This window comes from Camelus bactrianus, chromosome 8 (assembly GCF_048773025.1).
Source record: "Camelus bactrianus isolate YW-2024 breed Bactrian camel chromosome 8, ASM4877302v1, whole genome shotgun sequence".
Lineage (NCBI taxonomy): Eukaryota > Metazoa > Chordata > Mammalia > Artiodactyla > Camelidae > Camelus > Camelus bactrianus.
Genome location: NC_133546.1, coordinates 35,719,930 through 35,745,285, shown reverse-complemented (window position 1 = coordinate 35,745,285; position 25,356 = coordinate 35,719,930). Strand labels below are relative to the sequence as shown.

Genomic DNA, 25,356 nt, shown 5'->3' with positions numbered 1-25,356 from the left:
TTGAGCTTGCTTCGACTTAGTTCCAGTCTCAAACCCCTATGGTACTACATATTTTTGCATTTAGACATAGATTTAAAATAAACAGTGATCCCAGTGAGGTAAAAGAAGAATAAGCAGAAGCTGGGTTATTTGAATTTTACTATACTATTTCCTTTGGGCACATGCATCCCTGCTGACCCTTTGTTCAGATTTCCTCTTTCTCTAAAGACACCAGTCAGATTGCATTAAGACCCATCCTAATGGCCTCATTTTAACTTAATCACCTCTTTAAAGACCCCATCTCCAAATATAGTTACATGCTGAGGTACTGGAGGTTAGGGCTTCAACATTTGAATTTGCAGGGGGGACACAATTCTGCTCATAACATACAGGATGAATTAAAAATATAGTCTTAGTTTTTTAAGCCTAAAGGGAAATTGGATTCCACTTATTCGTTTTATAGCTCAAGGAACAAATGTTTTTCCAAGGCAAGCCAGCAGTGAAACCATGGCAGCCCAAATCTGAGCTCAATGCCCTTCCCACTCAAGTTTACAGTGTATTTTTTCCTATTTTTCCCCCACTGGCGGTCATTAAAATAGTACTTTTGTGATATGTCATTATATTACCTCTTGTACAAAATTTTTTATTTTGGTTTTTACTCTAAACATTATTGTACATACTTCTATTGCCATACTATGCAAAACAATACATTTGAAAAAATCTCCATTGAGGCCTAGAAGCTCGGTTATTTGATACAAATGCTGATAGGAACCTGAAAGGAAAAATGCGTACGGGAGGCCAATACTTTTAATGATTATAAAGGGCCTTATCCTTCCCATCTGTCCCCCCAAGCTGCCTTTTATGGAAATAAAGTATATTTGGGACAATTTGAGAAATACTTCTGATTCAAGGAAAAATCAGGCATCATGTGTTTTCCATAAAACACAGCAGTTTAAGCTATATTCCATGAGGGTAGGAAATATTTGTGAAAGAAAAATGTAATTACTAAAATCAAAAGAATTACCCAGCAGGAGGATGATTTTTCCTAAAAGAGGAATATTTAAAAACTGAGGGAATTTTTCCTACAGCTTTCTCTGCAAATTTCCCAATTTCTTAAAGTCATTTAGTGATCGTTCGTAAATGAAACACACACTGTTACTGGGTCCAAGGGCAGACAGATTTGTTTATAAAGATGTCAGGGGACTTCACAGTGCCTGATGCTTATCACAGACGTAGGCTCATGCAGTAGACAGTGGGCTGGAGGGAGGCATTTTCTCATAAAACCTACCAGAAAGTGATCTTGAAAGCATAGCTAAGATTTTTCAGATAAGGAAGAAGCACACAGTGCCTTTTTTTTTTTTTTTTTTAAAGGGTTAGGGTGACCCTGATTTTGTAGGAGCCTTATTTTTTTCTGTACAAATGTCTGAGACCCACTCCGGGGTTTTGAATCTGTTAATAGAAATGAGCAAGGTGTACTTTAAAAACCAAGGCTAATTGGCCGACTTTCCGCTACGTGTTTCTCACAATCTAGCCACATTTTGGACTCCTGCCCTATAATGTCTCAGCTAGTGGAATCCTGGCCTCAATTTTTTTCTCTTCTTTTCTGTAACCCCCATGTGGATGGAATAAATTAGTCAGGCTAATAATAATTATGGAATGTTTTAAAGCACACTAATTCAATCTGTAATAACAGCTGAGGTTTGGATTTTTTTTTTCTTTTGGAAATAATATTTTCTTGTTGTTTTGGCTGTTTTTCTTCTACTGCAACTATTGACACAATCCTGTTTTCCTGAAGGATCTGCAGTTGGGAGAAAAATGAAAGGAGTTTCTCACTCAAAGGAATTTTAGAGATATAAAGCATTAATTCTTGGAGCTGAAGAAACTGAAATGTAAAAAATAGAGGTGATGTTCTAATGCCACGTACTAAACAGTATCAGACCAAGGACTTGAAACTGTGTCTGAAAATTCTTCATCATATTCTTCCTGATATGCCATGCAAAATATAAACATTCAGATATGTTAATGATTTTTAAAAGAAAATATGACAGTGAGTCTTTTCTGTGGAATAGTAAAGGATTTTGTCTTCTCTCACGTCTCTCATAGAAGCTTCTGTCTTTCTTCCTTCTGCAATTTCAGTTCTTACTAGATAATTACTAAAAATAATCGGGAGGGGACCTTTGTTATTTTTTCTTGAGAGCCCTATGGGTTAACCAGAAAGAGATTTGGGCAAGGAGGAAGATTTAAAGTGGAGACTGCATTCCAGAAATTGGTTCTCCAGCCTTCCAGATTGTTAGAAGTTTTTGTCAGTATGCTTTGGGGTGATGAATTAAGTTTTGTGAATTGACACACAACAAACTTACTGGAAACTGATTTCTAAAGAAAGTCCGGTGATTAACTTACAATGAAAACTGAAACTACCAACCAAGCGGACAGAGTATTTGTGTTTACTGAATAGCAAAGAGAAGAGATGCCAAATTATAACTGAGAGGTTGCTCACAGTGATTTAACCAGCATATGGCAAATTAGTAATTTAAATTATTAGCATTGATAGTCTCTTGATAACCCTGATTTTTAACTCAAGCTTATTCATAAATTTTAGTTTCCATGATATAATAAGAAGCTGTTTTACATACTTTTAAAAAAATGTATTTTTTGTGTGTGTGTGGTATTAATAGTTAACATAAACTTTTACATCTGCAAAAGAAAAACCTGCATGGAACTAAGCACATTTCCTTAAATTTGTTACTTGTTAACAGTGGTGTTTTTTTTTTTTTTTACATCTTTGTAAAGAAAACATTTATTTTAAAGAAACATTTGGATGTTTATGGAAGCAATGCCCCAGATTCCTAACTTAATAGCTGAAGATTACTTTGAGATGTGTTTTACCCACTGTTAGAATGTTGCTGTAAACTCTAATTTAATGCTAGGTGATCAGACTCTCTCAAGGGATAATTCTCACCCTTTAGGTGCCTACGAAAATAAGCATATGCATTGAAAGTGAGTGCTGGAATATGCACTCACTTTAAATGTTCTCTGTCCATCAAAAATCAGTCTTTCAAAATCCACCTAAGAACTCCTTACCTCTTTCAGAAAACCCTGCATGATGAATTATTTCTGATTCTGATTATACTACTCTTCTCATTTCAGAATTGATATGTTCTTTTTATCTCTATTAATATGCATTTGTTGATTTAAAATGTGCCTTTGTCCTCGTTATTTCATGACTGTGGTAGCCAGCCTCAAAGATGGACCCAAATATTCCTCCCTCCTAATATTCATGATCTGCATTGTACCCTTCCGTAGTGAAGAGGGCTAAACCAGATAATGGACTGGACATTGTGGAAGTGGCAGGCAATGACTTCTGAGGCTAGGTCATAAAAGACATTGAACTTTCCCCTTTGCTCTCTTGAATCAGGCACTGTGGGGGAAACCACCTGACAGTGTGGGACACTCAAGAAGCCCTAACGGAGAGGCTCATGTGGTGAGGAACGAAGGCCTCCTGCCAACATCCATGTGAGAGGGCCATCTTGGAAGAGGCTCTTCCAGCCCCAGTCAAGCTTTCAGTTGACTGTAGCCCAGGATGACATCTTGACTACGACCCATGAGAGGTCTCAAGCTGGAACCACCCAATTAAGCTTCTCTCTTCTTCCTGCAGCAACCGTAAAATAATAAATTTATATTATTTTAAGCTACCAAGTTTTACAGTGTTGTGCCATAGGTAATAATAACCCTAGCATAATCAATTCTGTTCTAACATTTAAGCTACTTAAGGTCATAAAATTTGCCATTCATTTCTTTTTTGTGTACAATCCTTTAGGCATAAGAGAAATAGCAGAACTGCTACTTGTGGTAGAGAAATGGTGACATTGCCACTGTGATTTGGTGTCATAATGTTTTTCTCTGTAAATTTATTAATAATAGGGATCCCAGTTTACTCATCTTTATCTTCAGTAATCTGAATTAGATGAACAGGTACCATAATCTAATCTCTTTATCCTATAACACATTTTTAGTGGTGGACTAACTCTCTGGTAGCTAATAAAATGTTCTTTTTTCTATGTCTCAGGTCCCCACAATAGGTAATAATAGTCTATTACAATTTTAGTAATCTGTGTAAAGTTATTTTCAATCTCTCTGTCTCTCCATCTGTCTGTCTCTCCCTCTTTCCCTCCCCTCCCCTCCTTCCTTTTTCAAACAACTAGCTGAAGATGGAGTGGAGCAAGGTTTTTTTTTATATTTTTTACTATTTTTATATTTTTATATTTTTTACTATTGATGAGTTTAATACATGATCATTTCCCTCCTATTTAAAGTAGGCATAATCTCTCTTTTTTTGAGTGAAATTTAAGAGAATTACCTCTGTTTTTGATATTTGACTTCTCACTATAATTAATTAATAAAAAATATATCTGAGAGTGGGGTAACCAATGAATTGAGGTGTAGAAGTAAAAATCATGCTGATGGGAAAATAGGTGAATTAGAGGGTTTTCATTTGTAATGATTGCTGATTTATGATAAACAGGGATAACCGTTTTGCAAATATTAGAGCTGTTTTCATCCGTAACAAAAGTTTTATTATTCAGAAGGTATATCAGTCAGTGTTCTCCAAAGAAACAGAACAAGTAGACAGATATATACATGTATATGTATGTATATAAAGAGATTTATTTCAAGGAATTGGCTTTTGTTGTGGAGGCTAGCAAGTTCACAATGTGTAAGACAGGCCTGTGGGGTGGAAAGATCAGGAGCTGATTCTGAAATCTTTAGGTAGAATTTCTTCCTCAGCAAAGCCTCAGTATTTGCTTTTAAAGCCTTTCAACTGATTGGACAGGCCCACCCACATTCTCTCCTTTACTCAAAGGCAGCTGACTGTAAGTGCTAACAGCTACAAAATACCTTCACAGCAACACCTAGATCAGTGTTTGATTGAATAACTGGGTGCTGCCTAGCCAAGTTGACGCATAAGACCAGCCATCCTCGAAAGTATGAATTTAGAAGTAGCCATAAAGTTCTCATGAATAGTAGGAATTATAAATTCCGCAAACAAGATTACCATAAAAAAATGCTTCTAGAAACATTTGAAGTCAACTACACATTGATTTTTGTTGTTATTGAAGATTGAAATACTTTTTATTTTTTTAATTAGTGAACCAGTTGAAGTCTTAGCACTCTACCTAAAAAGAGGTTCTGTGTCTTCAGAGATTTCCAACTTTTAACATTAAATTCTTTCTATGTCTCTACATAAAATGAGCAAGGGCTTCTGGCACATAATTTGGAGTGAGAAGAAAAAAGTTGGAGCTTGCGCAGTTCCCCTAACACCCACAATTTTTCCTTTTTATCTACTATAGATTCTCCACCAGTGAAAAATTTGGGTTTAATTTTAATTAGAAACAGCTTTTTTTGGCAGAAACTCAGAGTTCAAACACATTATGTACACAATTATAAAAACTTTCATTTTCAGACAACAGCAGTAAACCAATCTAAGTGTGGCATGCCTAAGGATTCAAATTACATCCTTGTTTTATTTAAGAATCTATCTATTATCATGCTCCTAGCAGCTAAGGAAACAACTCTTGTCACTCCTCAAGGCCTAGAAAAGTTAATGTCAGGTCCCTGGAGAGGTTGCTTTTTGTCATCTCTCCAGATATGCAAATTGCTTATCTCAGGGCAGAGATATTTACATTGCCTTCAGACAAATGTTGCTTGTCTTTCCGGTAAGTAACATTAACAACAAAAATCACCCCTAGTTACTGCCCCAATTACATCTTTCAGAGTAAAATTCTTGGCTACCTGCCCTTCCAATAGGCTGCCGGAAGATACTAGAAAGAGTTTCTAACTTCTGTAAACATTTCCAAATCCACTTAAAATTCAACTGAGTATTCTAAGTACTTGTCTCCTGGGATGTGACTGTTGGTCACCTGCTGGGCTGATATGTTGTCATTTGCTTCTATCATTTATTAGGACAGAATTGCCTGGTGCGTTAAATATTTCTCAAAGGGTGAATCAATTCTAAAGTAAATACAAGTGGAAAGGCAATATTTTTACATTTGATTCTCTGCTCAAATGCAAATAAATTTAGATATGCAACGTACAGCCAACAAACATTGAAATTTCTTTAATACTCTATTCTTTTAAAAATGTTCAAAAATTCTGGATGGAACTGAGGCTATTTTTATTCTCCCTGAAAGTTACATTAATGACCAATGATGAAAGACTGAAAATAGCTGAGTTTGAGGCTTGGCGCTGCCATTTATTAATTGGAAGTTCTTAAAGAAGCTGTTTCACCACTCTGGGCCTCATTTTTTCCCCTGCAAAATGAAGAAGTGTGTTGGGGAAGATCATTAAGAAGACGTGATTGTCAGTTTGACCTGGGAGCTGGACTGGGGCATTGGAGCCTGCTCACCCTCCCTGTCCTAGCTTGCCTTCTTCGTAGTAGAAGGTACCCAAGGACATAGTCTTGAGATAGTCCTGTGGTACTGAGACCATCTGGACTGTGTATGTGACTGGACCCAGTTAAAGCCTCTGTTTAAACTTTTAAGATTTGGTGAGTGGGAACTAGATCTACTTGCCTTGAGCTGCCCAAGACAAACTTCGTAAGTCAAGCTCCCTTGCTTATTAAACTTGCCACCTACTACTCTAGAGTGCTCTGCCTCTTTTTCTTTGGTCTCTCCCTGCCCTCTGCATACGAGGTTGGTTTCAGATGACACCTGGGAAGCTCCCAGGGAGGTTGCCACCCAAAAAAGTAGGACTATAGCAGCAGCTCCCAGACTCATGTGATACATGGGTCAGTAAAACTAAAAACAAAAGAAGTTTTTATTGACATTGAACTGTCAAACTTTTCTCTTTTTGCTAAATAAGAGCATTTTAAAAACTCAAACTTCTACCATCTACTAGTCTCATCATTTTATTAAAGAAGGATTTGAATACCAAGAAATGGAAACAACTTAATCCCAGAATAATATCCTTTAAATGGAATAAACTTAGATTAAAGAAAAAAATGACTACATTGTCTTCATTTACTCATTTATCCATAGACTTGTAAAAAAATTCATAGAAGACCAGCAACTGCCCTCCAACAGTGTTTTAGGATCACTAGTGAGAATATTATTCAAAAACTAGGTTCGTTTCTTGGTGGGTACTAAAAGACGCAACAAAGCCTAAGATTGGAAGAAAGACAGATTTATTACTTGCAACGAGTAAGGAGTAAGGGAACACTGTAAACGTTCTCCCCCAAATGCAAAATTGAGGAAGTTTTAAGCTAAAGATACATACATATTCATGAAGGGGCTTGAACAGAGAGGAATTCAGCATAGAATCGGGGTCAAGGTTGATAAAGTTCAAGCTTTAGTTGACTGAAGTCACAAGGGTCAACATGATCATTCCATCCTCCACCTGGGTGGGGCCTTAGGTCCTGCAGAACTCAAAGATATATAATTATGTATAACCCTTGAGGGGGAACTGGGACTCTGCTTTATCACTGCACTGTTGTTTGACTCCCTGTTCTATGTTCCTGAATTCCTTTTTCCCTTAAGCTCATTGATTGCTTAGATCTGGTCAAGGGCAAGCATTATGGCCAGGCTTAGATCACACAGTGGCTTAGGCCAAAATGGCTTCTTTTATATCAAGAAAGCCATGCCTGTTTCTCTTTCTCTGGAAACCCCCTAACCTATCTGCTTACAGTTATTCTGCCACCACAACTATCTAGATTTTTTAAAAATAAAGAGACCAAGTGAAATAATTTGCACAAAAAGGCAGAAGAGCCACATTATGAACCCATATTTTCGCATTCAGAGCCCATCTTTCTGACCACTGATCTGCCCACAATTTCTATGGCTCTCTCTCTCCCTAAAACAATCTTGTCCATTCATTTTCCTATTACTCTAACAAATCGTGACGACTCACATATACCTAACTTAAAATTTCTAATGCATTAGCTGGACCCAAACCAGAAAATCAAGGCTGTTAGAATTAGGGGGCAGACAAGGAAAAAGCTTTGAGCAAATCCTGAAAGTTTTTTCTTCAAATATAGTATGTTATTTTAATGCTGGGATTTCACAAAATTTTGTGTGTCTTCTCAATTCTTGCTTATATTCAGATTCTCATCCATACTGAGAACATGCTTTCTGTGAAACACCAAGTGATGTGCTGCGATGGTTAAATTTAGTGCCTGCATTATCTATTTTATGGTCTATTGTTTTGTGCATCTTCTATTTATCTAGCTGTGTCATACAGCTATATTGCACCACGTGACTTCTTCCCTAGAGTCAAAAAGGGTGAGCTTCCCAAAACGGTCCCTCCATGGTTTGCTTATTCCTGCATGACAGCAATGCTTTACTTATGATAGTCTCATACAGAAAGTAGTGACAATCATGATAACTGTAATGTTGTGATTTATTATAAGAAGTACATCTTTGGTTGTTCCCGCTTATGTCACAGAGCTACTAAAACTCTTGGAACTTGTTAAGTGATGAGAGCCACAAAGGTGTCTTTTGTTATGTAAATGAGATGACTTGGACCACACCTAAGGCGGGGGGCTGATTGGCAAAGGAATCAATCGTGTGACTGGAGGGTTGGAACTTTCGATTCTTTCTGGATTGGTGAACACACGTAGATGTGGGGAGAGTAGAGCGCCCAAGGAAAGGCGCTCCCCCTTTCCTTCCCCCTTGCCTTTCCCTGTGCATCTCTTCTATCTGGCTGTTCCTCTGGTTTACTCTTTCATAATAAGCCAATGATCTAGTAAGTAAAATGTTTCTCTGAGTTCTGTGAGCCACTCTAGCAAATTAGTTGAACCCAAGGAGGGGTTGTTGGAACCTCAGATCTGTAACTGGTCAGTCAGAAGGACAGGTGATAATCTGGGCTAGAGATTGCCCTTTGAAGAGGGTGGTGGAGAGGAAGAGGGTCTTGTGGGACTGATTTCTTAACCTGTGGGATCAGTACTGTCTCCAGGTAGTGTCAGAATTGAGTTGAATTGTAGGACACTAGCTGGTGTCAGAGAATGGCTTGGTGGTGTAGGAAAAAAATGCCACACACAGCAGAATTTGGAGTCAGAACCAGTTAATAAAATATTTATATCTTAAATATTATTTATTAATATCATTTAATATTTATTAATATTAATAAAAGATAAGCTGTACATCATAAATTAATCTTAGTTTAATAATTGCACAGGACAGGTTCTCTTAAAAAGTTGTTCTTAGATGAAAATTGGTCTGAGGTGGTCTATTAGTGAGTCATCTTTGCAACAGCACTTTGAAAGGTAAGAGGTAGGACTGGGCAAGGGGGAGGCTTTAGGATGCAGTAAAATTGCAGCAGAGGCCTCAGCCAACCCACAGAGAGCTCTGGGAGCGGGACTGCACTTCAGAGAGGTTCCAGACTGAAGCCACAGGGCCAGCTTGGTACAGCTGCATCAACCAATCACTGGATGTGGGCTTTCCTTGAAAAGGAGCATAACTCTGAAAGGCAGCTCCTTTCAGCAGAGTGACCCCTGAGAGGACTCAGTTGAGAGCGGTCAGCAGGCTACACCACCAGCAGCTGTGGGAATGAGAGCCTTGGCCCTTAACGGAGTGTGGGCAGTGCACCAAGGCATTCACTGCAGTGCACTCCTGTGGTGCTTAGATCCATTCTTCCTTGTAAGTAAGCTTCCTGCATCTTGGAATAGCTCTCTTATTGTAAGGCAGAGTCCTCAACATCACTTTTAAGCACTCACCTTTAATAGGGATTCGTGGATTTCTTCTGCAGGCCCACAGACTTGAAGGGAATCTGGGGAAAAGTACCTTGACCCTAATGCCCCCACTGTGAGTATCAGGGTCCTACTCCTTCCCAGCCAGGTTGCTGCAGGAGAAGGCTGAGAACTCATCCTTCCCTGCTGTACCCTTGTATAAGGCCTGGGTCAGATCTTTAACTTTTTGTGCTTCTGGCTACAGAAATAAGACTTTGTATATGCTGCCAAGGCCTTCTGGCTTTCACCTTTCACTTGTATTGGTAATTAATTGCCGACAACATTTTATTTTCTTTCCCTAATGTCTCAGAAGCTTCTGGCAACAATCATCTGATTCCATAACCCTTATAATTACAATTTCTCCTGAACCTCAAACACCTGAGATATTTCCATCATCAGCATATTTCTTTCCACTTGTGTCCCATCCCAATTGCACAGTGGCAGAATGCCTGAGGCTCTCCAGATTCCGCCCAGTATCAGTGATACGTCCTAACTGCTGCTGGATGAAGTTTGATTCAACTCCAAAATCCTGTTTTAGGACGTAATCCTCCTAGAGCCAATGCTCTTAAATGAGTTTCCTAGGGAATAGGCTCTGATAGAAATTCAAGTGCCAGAACAACACCTCTAAAGGAGAGAGGGAAGCAAGAGTGGGAAGAGGGATATTAATATGTGATGCAGTTTCTACAGAGGCTCTCAGACAATCCCTACTTGAGGCAAAGGGGTTTATGCCTTTATATCCCAGTATCTAACAATTACTGGATGTGAGCACCATGACCTCGGGTGATGCAGCTCTCCTGGGTGGAAGCGATTCCTGGGGAGGCACTTAGCTGTGGTCCATCAGTTGGCAATGATCCTAGCAGTTAAGAGATTGAGTACCTTGGCCTGAAATGAGAATCTATACTTACTGACCCTATCACACTTTTCAGAGGAAATCTTGGCTACCTGCCCTTTGTATAAGCTGCCAAAAGATAATAACATTTCTAATTTCTGCTACCCTACTATTCATTACAAATAAATTTTGAATTATGGCCTAGAAAAGCTTACATTTATTATCTTCTGCAGGCTCAGTCATTTATTTCTTGCATTCCACAAATATCTAAAAATAACTAATAAGTACTCATCAAGCCCTGGGCTGGGTAATGTAATGGTACTATAGCAATGTATGTGATAGGCAAGCTCCTTCCCTCATGGAAGTTACACTTTTGTAAGACAGGCAATAAATCACTCATTACTTATTTGGCTAATACTTGAATTGAGCATCTACTATTTTGATAGATCTTATTTTATGTACTAAGGACATCTTAGTGAGTAAGACAGAGAATGTCCCTGCTCACAAAAATCTAATATATTAAGTGGGAGAGATGGAAAACTTACAAGTGAGCAAATAAAAGAATAGTATTATTTCAGATAGCAATAGCTGCTGTGGAGAAAAGTAACATAGTTATGTGATGGAAAGTGACAGAAAGTGGAAGATGGTCAAGAAAGGCATGTTAGCAGGTGTCATTTGAGATAAGACTTGAATGATGAGAGCAAACCAGTCATGTGAAGGCCAGAGAGACATGTACTCAAGCGCAGGCAACAACTGACTGCCCTGATGGAACAGGAAGAAGGCCAACAGAAGTACAGCTGTGCGGGGTGAGGAGGGAAGGCAGATGGTGATGTCACAGAAGTGGACAGGTCTCGCAGGCCATGGTAAGGCATTTAGATCTCCTTCTAAGTGACGGGGAAAACACTGGAGGCTTTTCAATAGGTACATGAAGAATCTGACAATTTTTTTAAAAGGATAATTATGACTATTACAAAACAAATGAATGTAGGGATAGATGTGGGCGCAGCCTTTCAATTAGAGGGCTATTGCAATAGTCTGAAGTAGTGATGCTGATAACTAGATAGCATAATAGCAGTAGAGATGGAGATTAATGAACATTTGCTGGATGCATTTTGGAGACAGAGGTGGCTAGCTGATAGATCAGGCATAGGAGTGAGGGAAAGAGAGGAATGAAGGATGATTCTGTTTTCATTTGTTCATATACCAGACAAACAAAAAGCGATAAAAGTGGTGAGCACTGTGAGAATGACGTGATAAGGAATTATGGGTGGGACATCTTTATACGGAGATAGCATGGTTGTGAAAGGCTCCTTGTGAAGGTAATGTCTGAGCAGGGATGTGAGGCATGAGAATGAGTTGCCCAGATGAAGATATGGGGCCAGGGAGAATGAATCTTCCAAAGGGCTACTGACACCACAGCAAAGGCTTGGTAAAGCAGGAGCCCATTATGGCTGGAGTACAGTGAGGGAGGGAAGTGCTGTGAGATGTGGTTGGAGAGGGAAGCAAGAACCATAGAAAACAGCTACTCACGACTTTTTTTTCCCTCGACTTGTATTTAAATCAGCAAATTCATTGATTAGGTAAAAAGCTGGGAGTGGGAACTGGAAGAAGACCAGAATGGCTCAGGGCAGAGTGAAGTTTTTATAACTCCCAGTATTTGGCAAAACCAGTTTGTTTTACCACTTATTTCCTAAGGTCACTTTGAGATCTTTTAATTGTGCTTTAAAATTCCATGACTGAGTAATTGAAAAAATTCATTTGTGGCTTTTAGTTTTAAATTTAGAATTAATTTTTGGCAGGTTTACTAACAATAATAATATAGAACACATGTAATGGACAAAATGCTCTCTATTTTCAACATTTTTGTAAGACAACGCAAATATTATTGCGCTCGTTTTATCAATGAGCTAAATTGAGTCATGGAGCAGTTCAGTGGACTTCGCCAAAATAAATTCCTCACTAAAGGAGAAGTTAGGATTAGAATTAAAGTCCCTCGTTTCTTAGTGCAGAACCCTTTCTGAAAGACTCTTTCTTCTCTGTCAGTGATGAATCATCACAGAGAACAATGTTTAGCAGAACGCAATTGGGGAGTCTTAACTTTGTATGAGCAAAACTACAGAAAGAAGTTGCAGAGAACAGCGTTCTGCACAGGAGGAAATGCTTAAAGATGAACTGGTGAGGAAGAAGCAGGCTGGGAAGTTAAAAAACTGAAAGAGGAACATTGCTTAAGACTTCCTTCTCCCATTTCTAGATTTTCCCTTTCCTGGAAAATGCAGGCATTTCTATGATCAAGAACAGAAATATCACTGCTGGTCTCTCACTCACACCTACTTCACAACTGGGGAAGCTGGTCCTTATATTACTTCTTTCTTTTTATAGTCTTTCCATTTTAACCCTATGAATGGACTTTGGATTTTTTTTTAAATTTAAATCTTAGTCATCTGGAGAGCAAGGTATCATCTGTGCATTCTGTACAGGGTACAATACATGGTGTGAATACATGGCAAACATTTTCACTATAATATAGTTTTTTTTAAAACAAGCAGTTATAAAAAGACAGTGACTACTTATTGCTGGTTCATTAGCTAATAAATGCCTGTCCCAAGAACTTAGGCACTGTACCCGAAATTGAGTCTCAACATGTTCAAGTGGTGCATGAGGATTTGGAAATGAATATTGATCATAGATGGTGGCTGATGTGATAAAAAGGAGTGTAGACATAGACTAAAGCATGTTCCAACAGTGAACGTTTTTCTACTTCTCTTGAAATGAATCTTTAAAAAACATTACCCTAAAAAGTGCTTGAATATTTCTGCATTCTTCTGCTCCAGAAGCATTAGATGTTTGTGTATTAATTGGCTCTTGCAGTTAAGTTACTTCAAAGTAACCCAATGCCTTGAACATGTGTTAGTTGTTCGTGTATTAGAAAAGCACCTCAGCTCTTCTCAGCTGTTCATTTCGGTACACACAGGTTCTTCTGCAGTACGAACTTTTGGGACTTGTATGAATAATCATGAGATTTCCCTTTAAGTTCTTTAGTTTCTCCATCTGAAACAAAAGACTATGTTTCTTCTTCATCTTGATAGTTAATTAAATGCTACTATTAGGTGTAACGAGCTAAAATTAATAAGAACAAAAGAAGAACTTGCTCAGAAGATTTACTTCTGAAACTGAATTTTAATAGCCCAAGTCAAAAAGCTGTGTGTTTAAGATATTTTTATTCTAATAATCCAAAATTTTAATCATAATGACATAATTATTGGTATGAAATAGTGTATAGTTATATATGTTTAAATGTCTATTTGATGTGGTTGAAACAAACTCTAAGATGAAAGCCAACAACATTTCATTTCTTTGTTCTCCTCCCAAAACCTTCTCCATTGATCACAGCTACTCACCTGACACTCATCTACACAGGCGTCCTGAAAAGACATGTTTGAAAATGTCTTTCCTTTGAGGGATACACAGTTTCACACGCTGTATATCTCATTCCCCACTCTCCTCGTCTCTGCCTTCATGAGTGGTGAAATCACACTGCCTGTTTTGTTATTCCAAGACTGTGAAAAATATTCATCTGTTAAACTGAATGTTTCTTATACTTAAGTTTTTATCAACGAGAAATAACATTTTTTCAAGCTGGGTTTTTTAGGGGAAGAGAATCTAAAGAATGATCAGATGCAAATATGCTGAGTAACAATAAAGAAGCAATTATCTCTTTGCTCACATGTTTCCGTTACATCATATGCACATGATATGTGCGTTTGTACTTTTTACCATTCCCCGCTTTGAAGACTGAAATACGTTGCATAATTCATTTCTGTTAAATAACTATCTCAAAATTTACTCTTATAAAAAGTAGAAATGAGCTTCAACACACTGCAGTGACCCTCCAGGAAATAGTCTGGAACCTCACTAAGAATATTGTCAGAATTTGAAGAGAGTTTTGTTCTAAGCATGACGGAAAATGTAAAAATTGAATTTCTTGCATAAACTTAAAACCAAAATGTCGTATAACCGTTCTGTGTTTTGGACCCAACATGTCTCTGTCTACTTGCATAAAAACCGTTGAATGCACATTTTTTGGTGAACTGTCAACAGCGAAGCATGGAAACAGATGTGTTTCTGCTTTTCTCATTATTAGGGAAATAAAAGCAGCTGTGCTGGGCTTGTGCACGAGGGAAGCTCTGTGAGGCCTTCACACTCCGGGAGTTGGGAAACCTGGCAGTGGAGACCAGGCTTTACATCATGAGCAACTTCAAACAAGGCCACTGGGGACCCTTCCTGGGCACTGCTCAGGGCCTCGCTCCCTTCTGGAGTTGTTATTGCCGTGTTTCTGGTACCAGAGCACTATGCCAAAGCAGGGTAAAGTTATTACGGCCTTAGTTTGCATAAGACCAGTAAGAAAGGCTATTTCAGAGCTGGCCTTTGTCAAAATTTGAGACTCTGTCATGTAAAATAGTGAATGTAGCCCATCACATTTGGAGCGACAAGTGCAAATTAGTGCTAGTGCTTCGATACAGTTCTGCTAAGACGATATGAGCAAGGAGGATCAAATATGCCTTTTCGAGACACAATACACACGGTGGGGAAGAAACCCAGCATGTTTGGGGAAAGAAAAATAAATCCAAGTATGAAAACAGAGTCTTCCTTCATGCACTTGCAGACCTGACAGTAACCAGATGGTAATTTATTTTGCATTGAATTGGTGGTTTTTGTACAGAAGGGTTATTTTGGGTCCAGTTTGAGAAATTTGTCACAGAAGTTTGTTTTAGTGTTTCTTTTCTTTCTGTAGGAGTCTGGTGTTTGTGTTTGTGCGTGTATGTGTGTGTGTGTGGAGGGGAGTGTGTCTGTGCGTACAGGGAGTAACTGTGTATGTTGTCATGTACTCACCCTACCTTTACATAGAGCGGAGGTTACCCCTTGGCAAAGAGGCCAAAGACAAAAATGGGAGAATGATGAAATTGGATTTCTTTGTGTTGGTCTGAAGTTTGAACTGATGTCATATTGTTGATCAGGGTAAGAAAAGATTAAAATGCAGACACTGAAAAAGTCAAACCATGATGCGCTTAACTCTAGATACATTTTCTAAGCACTGCATTTATTGATAAAATCTTGTAAAATTTTCTAGAGGGAAGGAGTAAGAGCAAGAATGAACATGATTTAAATGGGCTATAGATAGTCAGACAAACCACTAAACTTAAAAAAATGTACCTTGTGCTTTCAAATAAAGATACTGTGCTTTCTTTAGGTAACCGTATGAAAGTAACTCAGTACTGTAGCCTTAGTCAGTCTCCAGGTCACAGAAGTAGCTGCAGGTGTTTCTAATAAGAAATGAAATTCTGTAGAGTCTTAGCATTAATTTTCACAAACTGCCTGTGTGCCAGACTCTCCTCAAATTTGATTTGTTCCCCCCTCATTATAGATCTCAAAAGACTCAGATTATGAATTAGTTTTAAAAGAAGAATGGGAAAGAAGAGAAGATTTTGGTATGGGTTCCAAAAAGCCTTGGCATCAACTCTGAAACTCCTGCCCACACAAGCAATTGTGGAGAGCTGCTCAGAAAATCTTTCTCTCCCAGGTGAAATATTTTTGATTCTGCAAGTTCAGCTCATATGTTAATTTTTATTTTCATAACATTCCTTTTCTTTCTCTCCTCTCTGTCTCTCTCTTTTCTCTCATTCTTTCCTTTTTTCCTTTGCTTTCTGGTTTTCAAATGGTATTATTACTGGCTTATATTCGACCAAGCTCAGATAAACTTAGTATAAGAAAATGATTTAAACATTACCACCACAAAATGGTTATTAGGCATGGCGGTTCAAATGTGCTCAATGTGCCATCAACTGTCAAAGAAGTGTTATTTTAAAATTAGCACAAATTTGGTCAAATCCTATTGATTTTTAAAGTCCAATTTTCAGAAATAACTAGGGCCAGATTGCCCCTGCTGAGTATTCTTTATTGATTATGGATTGAATGGGAACTCAAGGACCTCCATTCTGTAAGAGCAGGAGGTAATGGCAGATTTCAAGAGAGGGAAAGTAGGCAGCATCAGGCTCCACCTTCTCCAGGTAGCATCCCTTAGAGATGTAGGCGACTGCACTCCAGCCCCCACGCAGCGTCTGCTGGGAGCAACTTCTAGGTTTTTGTCTTGCTCATTCTCCTATATTCCTGCCTTCTCCCAGGACATTTAACCCCCATTTCTTTGGGCTTGATCTAAATCTTGTGTAAGGACAGAGAATGTGAAGACAGCCGCAGACTACAAATCAAGCTCACTCACAACTCTTTTATACTCAGCGGCAAAATTGAGTCCATAAGCATAAAATCCCTCAACTCTCTTTTTCCCAGTTCTGACACATTGACTTACATGCACGCTTTCCAGTCTCAGAGGAGGAGCCCTCTCTCATGATCAAAGTCAATCCCTCTGCCATGTTCATGGTTTCCTCTCTTCTTGGACTGAGACCCTACCCTGTTTCCCCCCTCTCCAACCTTCATTCCCCTTCTCCTCACCTTTGCCTTTAGCTTATATTGTAGACAGACCTCTCCTATCCTTAAAAGAAGTTCCATCTTGACCCTGTTTCCTCCTCTAGTCTGTCTTCATCTAACTTCTGCTCACCTTTCAAGGTTTCATTTTCTTTGCAATGCTTCTCTGACTACCCCCTCAAGATCATCACCCTCCTGGATGTGTAATATTTATGTTTGTGATTTGCAGCCTCACAATATTTGCTACATATTGAAAGCCAGCCAAGTGGTAAAGATCAGATTAAGGACATTGCTTTCTCGTCCATGGCGAATGTTTCAAATAGCCTCTAAGTGGCATCCATTACATTAAGAAGGTGCAGGGGTGGGGGAGAACAGAACATAGAAACTAGGAAATAAAAAAATAGCGATTTCGGGTTTTAAAATTATGTCCAAAACTTTAGCTGTGGTTACTCCCAAGTAAAAGTGAGTAAAAGCAAAAACAAAGGAAACCTACTAAGTTTTTGAGGACACTATATTGTCAAAGAATCTACAAGTTAAGCTTACAAAGACTTACTATTATTCAAGCTCTAAATCAGATCATTCCATACCAGAAGAAATCAGACTACAAAAGCAGAGCAGCCTTCAAACATAACTCAGAGGATAATAAACAAGGAAAGAACTTACAGTAGGCAAAGCCAGCGGCTTCTCACAGAGAGAAGAATCAGGGCAGTCAGAATGCTTATAAAAGGAACTTACTGTAAGGCAGGGAATCTTTGCAGTTCTTACCAATAGCCCTCGACAATCTATGGACAAATGACTGTTCAGTGTTTCCTCTTTTTAGTTGTTTAAAATTAGAGATTGTATGAGTTATCCTAGTCCCATTCTACCATTATAAATTTGGTATTGGAGCAAGGATAGGGCGCACATAATTTGTCTTTTATTTTATAAGTTGGCAGATGCTGAATGAGACTTGGAGAGGGCTTGAATGTGCTCTATGTGTGAGAAGAGTACAGATATTTGGGTGGGCAAAAGGGTGGACTGTGGGAGAGTGAGTGTTCCCTATATGTGTTCTCCTCAAACATTGCAATGGAATTTTAACTCTTGCAAGGCCATGCAAAATAAAGAGTACATATTCTAGCTTCCCTTGAAGCTGGTTGTGGTTGTTTGATTTGGTTCTGGCTTTTAGAGCAGAAAAGTGCTTCTTGGATTTTCCCTTAAAGGGATGTCCTCCCCTTAGTCCTTGTGTCTTTTCGAGTAATGAGAAGGAGAGGGTTGTGCCATCAACTGAACACCAGATGGAAGACACACGTCATGAAGGTTAGAACAATGTAATAGAAGGAGCCTTTGTTCTTGGTGCTTATGGAGCTACCATGCAAACCAGATGACTTATATGGGGTCTCCTTCTATCCCAGCATCACACTGATACGATAACTGATGTAAATTAAATGAAGAGAAATCTTACAAAAAATATCCATGTGATTCAATGTAATTATTTCAGTTTTATTTGTGTGTTCATTTAGAGATCATCTGTGTTTTTTATTTTTTCAAAAGTAGTGCCAAACTTTCCCTGGAATCTGCAGTACCAAAGTCACACATGCATAGTTATTTTTCCCTTTACCCTCTACATTTTACTGGTGGGGTGGGGTGGGGTGGGGTGGGGTGGGGTGGGGTGGGATTGGGATGGAAGTGGAACACAACTGGACACATGAACATGAATTACTGGTTTCCACTCTCCTTTCTTTGAGTGTGTATTAATTATGCCTCATTTGCATTGTGACTGTAGGTAGTTATATCATTGCATATTTTGGTAAATATTAATTTATAATGGTCAAAATCACCAAGAGATTAATTTCACATGAGCATATAAATGATAAAAGGTAAGTTAATTTGAGAAATTTAGGGAAAGGGTAGTAGTAAGCACATTTATAATAGAGCTAGAACATTGGAGACCAGGATTTCCTTGGCCATGGAAATCTAGAAAGTTCTAAAGGCCATTTCATTTGAGACTGGTGGATATATTGCCAGAAAATCAGATATTGCTATTCTCTTTACCTGTGTCCCCTCCTTTCCTGGCCTGAAAAATTATTTTAGATGATCTAGGCGAGCTCTAAATGCCATCACATGTATCCTTATAAGACAGAGGGAGATGTGACACACAGAGAAGATGATGTGAAGAGAGAAGCAGAGATTGGAGGGTTGTAGCCACAAGCCAGAGAATGCTAAGGAATTCTGGCATCCACCAGGAGGTAGAAGACTCAAGAAATGGACTCTCCCCCAAACCTCTGGAGGGAGCATGGTCCTGCCCACATCTTGATTTTGGACTTCTGGACTCTAGAATTGTGAGGGAATAAATGTGTGTTGGTTTAAGTCATCAAGACTTTGGTAATTTTTTGCAGCAACCACAGAAAATGAACACAGTAGACAAGTTATAACTGTCTCATATACACTGCATTGCCTTCCTTAACATTAGTGTATATATCAGGTTATTCATTCATTCCTTTATTCACTCATTAACTACAGTTCTTTTCTGGTGGTTGGCTCTGTGTGTGTGTGTGTGTACGTGTTTGTAGTCATGCTGACCTTATCTTTTCCGTTTTCAAGCAGACAGTGTGATGTTTTGGCAACCTTTTCTACTTGCCTCATTCTTTCCTGCCCTTCATGACTTCAGTCTTTCTAAACTCTTTCTGTCAAAAAAAAGAAAAAAAAGCTATGAGTAAGTTAATTACTTGAAGTAGTTTCATCTATTAGTGCTGTTATTTGCTGATACATGCAAGCACAATTATTACTCCACCTGGCCTGGCAGTATGACAAACATTTGAGGGATGAAAGGTTTTACAGTGTATTTCATTCTTCTAGGCACTGCATGGGTCTTTATTAGGGTCATATTCATGACAAATAGACCACAAGCTTTAAGGGAGTAAACAACCAAGATTTAGAAGTCAGCAAGCTGGTCTACAGACAAGGAGCCGAAGCCTTTGCTCCGTTAGCTTGTGTTTATGGGAGGAGACACACGAGAGAGGTATGGATAATATCTGACAAGTATTAAACCAATGTGTTTTTATCCCTTTCCCTCATAAACATGTTTTATCACAGTGATTCTGTTGGTGTAGTCCATGCAAAGGGGGTGGTGACAAATACTACTGTAAGATAGAAGACATGGAGTAGTGAAAATCCATGTTACAGAGGAGGCAGCCAGCCCATCCCCTTTGCCCAGCAGCTTAGGGGCAGAAAAAGAGAAAGATGAGACATAAACAGGGGAGTGAGACAGATATGGGCTTTTAATGGAGGAGGACATAAGGGCTCTGATCCCATACACCATTAGGAGTCTAGGAGGATCCCATTGAACATACTAGCCAAACAAAAATGTAGACTGGCCCACACTGGGTAAGTGGGTGGAGTGGCCTAGGCAGGCTGAGACAAGGTTTTGTTTTTCCTCCTGAACCTTCCTCTAGTCCTGTGTAATGTGAATGCTGAACTGACAACTTAGTCCCCGGCCAAGCCAAGAAGACTCAACCACAAGTTCACTAGGTATAGTTGTCCCCAAGAGACACCAGCAAAAAGCACAGGGATGGGAGAGAGCCAACTATAGCTCAGGGGATCCAGTCAGTACACTAACAAAGCAGCATAGGATGGTGGCCAAAAGGGCATGGGTTTTATAGAGCAGACTGCCTGGGTGCAATTCCTGGCTCTGCCGTTCATAGTGTAGTCATTTGGCACAAACAACACTGCCTCTTTCTGCTTCAGTTCCTTCAACTATAAAACCAGGATAATAAAAATATTCACCTTACAGCATTGTTGCAAGGATTTTATTAAGCAATGCATGTAATCAATTTAGAACAATGCTAAGATTATAATCATCATTCTTTAAACATGGTTGAGTTACTCAAGAACTAGCATGAAGCCAGAGATCCCACTTTCCATATTGCTTTGAGTTGATGTAAATCCCTCCCCTCTCCTACTTGAGAAAATAAAGGAGCTGAGGAGATACATGTAAAAAAACAGAATAACTGTACCAAACCAAATTTAAAAAGACTATTTAAACAGTTGGATTGAATAAAGTTTTAAAGTGGAATATAATTCATACAACTTCGTTTTTTATTTTTTTCTTGCTATTAGATGGTGGAGTTGGGGCAGGCTCATGAGTAAGACCAGATTAGTTAATAGACTAAGAAAAGATTCTCTTTTTTCCTCTTTTCCTTTATAAAGTGTAGTGTGAGTAAATATCTGTTTCATGAGCATTTTTTAATAGTAATCATTTGTGACAAAACCTCAAGTGGGCAAAGTCATGTGTAATGACTGTATAATAATAATCTCAGTGTTCTTTGTTGATTACATGCATTGCTTTAAGTTTATACTTTACAGGTATAAGGTCATGTGTAATAAGGGAGCACAGGGCTAGGGAAGAACTCCCTGAGAAAGTGACACTGGGGTTTAGACTTGAAGAGAAGGAGTCAGGCTTATTTACATTTGGAGGAAGAGCTTTTCAGACAGAAAGAGCAGCAATGCAAAGGTCCCATGGCCAGAATGAATTGCTGTTGTTTTAGGAACAAAGTGAAAGCCAATGCAGCCAGGAAGATGGTGATCAAGGCATGTACCACGGAGGGACTTACAGGTCATGATAGGAAGTCTGGGTTTTATTCTGAAAGAAATGAGAAACGGCTGGATGTTTTTAATCAAAGAGTAAGATGATCTGATGTACATTTTTACAAATCACTTGTTTTGCATGGAAACCATTTTTTTTTCTAAGAAGATATGAGGAAAAAGGAAGTAGACTATGATGTAATCCAGACAAGTGAACGTGACAATTTGGACTAGGGTGATGGCAGTGGAGATGGAAAAAAATGGATGGATATAGAATATATTTTAGAAGTAGAGCCAACAGTTTCTGCTGATGCATTAGATGTGAAGTTGAGAAATTGAGGAAAATTTCTTGATTTGGGGCTCTAGCCTGGATGAATGAAAGCAAATACCATTTACTGAGATCGGAAAGAACAGTTTGGGGTTGTGGCCACAGGAAAGAACAGGCATCAAGGATTCTATTATGGACATATTTAGTTCGAAGTGCTTAGTATGTAGCCAAGTGTCAGTGTCAAACAGACAAGGACTATGAGTGAGTCTGGAGCTCTGGGCGAAGGTCATGGCTTTGGCATATGTATGCGTCATCAGCCATGGAGACTAGCATTTAAAACCAGTGGACAAGGAGAAATCTTCTAAGCAGAGATTCAGATAAAGGAGAAGCAAGGGCTCAGGATCTATTTATGATGAAGCATAAACCAATACTAAAAACACAACACAGGGACAAAAACTGCTTCTCTCACATGTTTGTAAATGAACTGGAAAAGTGCATGAAGAATACAAGCTGAATTTGTAACACTGATTCTGTGCTGGGTATAGGATTGGAGGTAGTCAAAGGAAAATGTTTTCTTTTAACCATAAGCATTTCAGTATAGTTTGAAAGTGCCTGACTTGAATATACCAATCTTATTTCTTTTGTTGTTAAAACAAAATTCTTGAAAAGCATTATAAGTAATACATGTCCATTATAGACAATTTAGAAAATGATGCCAAGAAAAGAAAAGAAAAATCATTTATAACTCCATGTCTCAGAAGCATTTCAGGATATGGACTTTTTTGTGTGTAAATATATTTACATGTAGAACCTTAAATATTTTATTTTTAGTTTTTCACAAAGAAATGATTTACAGAGTTTGAATTATTAATTTCCATTCTATCCCATGGTTACTTTTTTTAACTCTCATGTTTTGATACCACTTATATCTCTAATCTGGATTTTAATCCTGTGTACTATACTCTTCCGTCCCTTGCTAACATATAATTTCACTTGGGTACCTTCTAAGAAGCCCAGATTCAGTGGATGAGACTTGAAATTTGTCAGATTCTAGTCTCCATATTCTGAGTTTCAGTAAATGGGACCATTACCTTTCAAAGTAGAATTTTTAGGCAAGTTCTCATCCTTGACCTGTCTCATTCCCTTCTTATCCATATTTAAATAGTTAGCATGTTCTACAGAGTCTATATTTCATATGACACTGAAATCTGAAATCAACTATCCTCATTGCCCCTGCTTTAGTTTGAGGCTTCAAAATATTTTTTATGGTTATGATAGCTGTTTAATTCTTTTCTTATCCTGCTAAAACCTAATCTTCCTAAAAATCTTCCATCGTTTAAAAGTCCTCAGTGACCACCCACCACCTTCTGTATAGAAACCGAACTCCATCATTTCATGGAAGCATTTCATGACGGGGCTCCTTTGCATTGGGTACCTTGTATCGCATCGCTTTCTTTCTTACATCTTCATCTCTAGTCACAGGATGTACCTGTGGTTTCCAGCACATGCTCCAGCCCCAGATTTGCCTACAGTTCTAGATAAAATACCTGACACTAAGTAGTCATGCAATACATGCTTATTGAATACAAGAATGTAAGTTTAAGAGGGTTCCCAGAGCCTACAGTGTGGACATATGAAGCTGCAAAGTGTGTAGAGATGAGAAATTCAAGTGAAAAAGGAGTTGCATCAAAAGAATTCAGAATAAGGAAGGAATATAGGAAATCACAGGGGTATATTATCTAGGGACTCAAGATATTCTAACCCAAGCTGTCCAATAGAAACATAATGTGAGCCACTTAGATCATTTAAAACTTTCTAGTAGCCATATTAAAAAAGTTTTTAAAAATCAGGTAAAAATAATTTTACTAAGATAATCCATTTAAGCCAATATTTCCACCATAGTTTCATTTTAATCAGTATTAAAATGATTAAGATACTTTACATTCTTTTTTCATACTAATTACTGGGGATCCATTTTAGACTCAGAGCACAATTTATACTTAGAACACATTTTTAATACAGAGCAGTCACATTTCAAGGGATCAATAATCACATGTGGTTGATGGCTACTGTGGAGGATAGCACAAGTCTAACAGAGAAGATGGAAGGGGAAAATGTGGTGCAATACTGTGTGGTTATCATTGGGAGAAGATGATATGCAACCAGAAATTCAAGTCTGAAGGATTTAGGAACACCACATTTCACTATTTGTGGATGGGATTTAAGATGAATCAGAGAAGTTGAAAACTGAGAAGAGAAAACGTTAGGAAGAAATTTTATGGTGAAGAGGGACAGTAATAATCGTGATGCAGAAATGCATCTAATGCAAACTAAAAATTGTGTTACTATAGTACCAGAAAACAAGATACAGACACTTCAGATAGGTTATCAAAAAGCTATGAATTTAAATTTTGCCAAAGGCTGTGTTTTCTGGTTTTTTTTTTTTTCTGTCTTACTTTTCATGGCCTCCATGGAAAAAAATCACCATTTCAGAATTCTTATAATTTATTATATATTTCATAGCATTTTTCATTTGTCGTAACTCAAAATCCAAAACAATGGTTTCCATTTTTGCCACCTTGAATTATGAGTGAGTTAAAATCTCTAAAATAGTCCAGGGTGGCAGCAACCACAAGGCAGAACTTGATGACAGTACCTCTCCGTTCCCACAAACAAGTAGGCTGTGAGTTCAGGCAGAGCACAAAGCGGAACCCTGGCACCTTTATTAGATAAGGACACTAATTACAGTGAGGTGGGGCACTATTCATTTACATCCTGTGATACTTCTGAAGAAACAGGAGCAATGATGTGTCAGAACTGATAAAGGGCACTCAGAAATGGGCCGCCTGGTTTTTGTCCAGAGGGAGTACACATCTGTGACTAAAGATGTGAAAAAACTCAGGACATAATCTTCATAAAGGAATTTCTTATAATTAGAGTCTTTACTTGTAAATAAGTAATAGTTGTCTTTTTTTTTTTTTCTGGTGGAATATTTTAACTCTTGGAAAAGTAGCTTATAAATTCTTACAATTAGAAAAGGAAAAACAAATGCAAAGATTACACTAAAAGCAGAAGATTCTTTTCCATACTAAATCAATTGGCTTTTTGAACAATTGAACAAATGTCCTGGCTTTTAACAGATTTGTAAGCTTCTGGTGACTTAATATGCAACAACCATCAGCCAATATTCTGCTTCCATACAGCCTTTTCTTACTCAGTTCCTCCTGATAATTTACGTAATTGCCCCAAAGGATAAAACATTTATACCATTATTTAGCTTTTTGGTTTTGAACTTCAAAAAGCATGTAATGAATTTCTCTGATGAACCTTTCAATAAATAAACTCAATTTAATTGACTGATTTTAATTTAATTTTTTTCTACCAAACTTGTACATCTTTTAAAATTCAGCACTAAAAAAGAACAAAACTTCCTTTTTACAAACAGCAGAAGACTGATTTATACAGACAGTAGAAACTTGACTACAGAGCTAGGATTTTGAATCTAGTTATATGAAGTCTCTTTAA

The 25,356-nt window shown here is 38.2% G+C and overlaps 1 long non-coding RNA gene across 2 annotated transcripts in view; it reads left to right on the top strand.

Annotated features, from left to right (window-relative positions):
* The first annotated feature begins 11,261 nt into the window (after positions 1-11,261).
* The window catches only part of LOC141578360 (uncharacterized), a 29,755-nt gene continuing 15,660 nt past the window's right edge, over positions 11,262-25,356 (top strand). For both annotated transcript variants that reach the window (XR_012508638.1, XR_012508637.1), the window contains exons 1-2: positions 11,262-11,389; positions 15,949-16,104. This is a non-coding gene — a long non-coding RNA (uncharacterized LOC141578360). The remainder of the gene's footprint in view (positions 11,390-15,948; positions 16,105-25,356) is intronic.